Here is a 2,285-nt window from a genome sequence, read left to right on the forward strand (position 1 = left end):
GCTTTGTGCAGCACTTAAAACACGTAATATCACATTGAACTTTGAAGCAATCAAGAGACTCATGTCTGACACAATCATCCAATGCTCAATCGATGCTCCTCTATCTAATGTAAAGAAGTTCAGTGAGTTGTAAACACGAGTCCACTGGTCATCACTGCCAAATATTGCAACATACTGTGTTCTGAATATGTGCAACTCTTCTATTAGGTTATATCAGATAGTTGCCCGTCCATCTTCGTCAATACCAAGATAGACAGCTATCGCTCGAAAACCGCAATTTCCATCAGGTTTTACATCTTGTACATGCATAATATAAGGATGTAGTATAAACATTACAACTTGCATCTGGGTTTTACCGACTTTCTCTGTAGTTTGAAATTTCTGGCATGCATTATATACGGTCTTAATGGTAGACACGTTGTCAGGATTATACTTCTTCAACGATGTCAAGATATCTCTTGCTTCACATTTTTCTTAGACAGATGTACCATCAACTGGATTTCGAATTCAGAGAGTCGACCAAGGTATGGATGTCCCTCCATAGATGTTGTAGGGGCATGATTATGTGTTCCACATACCACCCTTGCCATCAAGTCATCACCTGTTCGCATTTTCACCCCTTTCAATCTAACAGGACAATCAATTTTTTGTGTGCCTGTAACCTTCGTGGAGGTTTTCTTGCTTTTGTACTTGCCACCGCGATCACATTGGAACAAGATTCTAGGACTCTTCCCGATTAGACTAGTCTATGACGTTTTAATGACAATTATATATCCTAAACTGGGTCCATTATTTTGAATCCAATCAATAAGAGATTGGCGTGAATTGAATACCTAAAACTGTATTAATTTTGTTAGAAATTAACAATTTTTTATTACAAATTGACATAATAAAACATATATTAATTGAGTTAAATTTCCTATCATGTCGGTGGAAAATTCCTCCACATTTTCGTCAACATTTTCGTCCACATTTTCATCAACATTTGCGTCCAAATTTCTGTCTTTGTATTGCATTTCGTGTCCAAGAATGTCATCCTCAGAACAATAGACATTCACTTGAGCATCTGCAATTAATGAAAAAAATTTCCTAAAACATTTAAAAGGTTGTATATTTATCTGATCACTTGAACCACTTGACAATCGCAGATCATTGGCCCAAATCCTCAATTGATCTCAATTCATACCTTCTGTCGGTATGTAAATTGCCAAGAACAACCATATATATATTAATGGTGTTAACCTTGAAGTTGTTGATGGAACTAAAGAGTTACATCCTTTTACAGAGAATATATTCTCTGCAAATAAAGAGTTACACCCTTTCACAGAGAATATATTCTCTGCAACTAAAGAGTTATACCCTTTTACAAAGAATATATTCTCTGCAACTAAATAGTTACACATTTTAACAGAGATTATATTCTCTTTAGACAGATAACACAAGACAAGACAAGACATGAGCATGCTTATCACTAGGCTAGGTAAAAACCCAAGATTTTTATAAAATTCAATAATAAATTCGAAACAAGACCCAAAGGCTTAAATATGTTTTGGAAACCCTAATCCAACTAAATTAAAATAAAATATGTGAAAAAGTAAACTTCACGCTTTGAATGTAAATATGAGGCCCTAAACGAACTCGGATGGTCAAAATCCATCGAACGTCTACGCCACAAGGCATAGAATATGATTTCTGTCGTCGTTCCGCTTCCGACAAGGTATGGTTCATCCGAAACGGAGCTCGTCAACAATTACTAAAATACCGGCTACATCCTGTTTTAGTGATGACTACGTCCTTTTTGTATTTTAAGCTTCTTCCTCTCCAATTTTATGCAGAGACGACTAGGATCTGACTGTAGAGGCTATCACCACTTGCTGTGTCTAGTTAATTACGAATAGCAATCAAGTTTTATGGAAGCGAAAATGATGCGCACATGGTGCGGAACGTGCTTCCAAGCTATCCGTCGTTTCCCTCTATAATTTTCTGCTTCCATTATTTTTGAGGGTCCTCAAAATTAGTTACAACAAGCAAAATCTTTATAGGTTTCGATCTGTTTTATGAACCCAACGATATAATTTTTGTTCTAAACAAAAATCAAATTCAACATGTGTACGCATCAAGTTCTAAGGTGTCCCAAGCTTAATGCAAAATTAATGTTCCTGGGACCATCAAATCATCAATTTGATCCAACCGCGGTCCATCATATTAGCTAGGAGACAGTGGCAGAGCCAGACGGGAACCACGGACGCTCGGCTCCCCGTGATTCTTAATAATTTTTTTATATA

The sequence above is a fragment of the Tripterygium wilfordii genome, chromosome 20 (assembly GCF_013401445.1).
Source record: "Tripterygium wilfordii isolate XIE 37 chromosome 20, ASM1340144v1, whole genome shotgun sequence".
NCBI lineage: Eukaryota > Viridiplantae > Streptophyta > Magnoliopsida > Celastrales > Celastraceae > Tripterygium > Tripterygium wilfordii.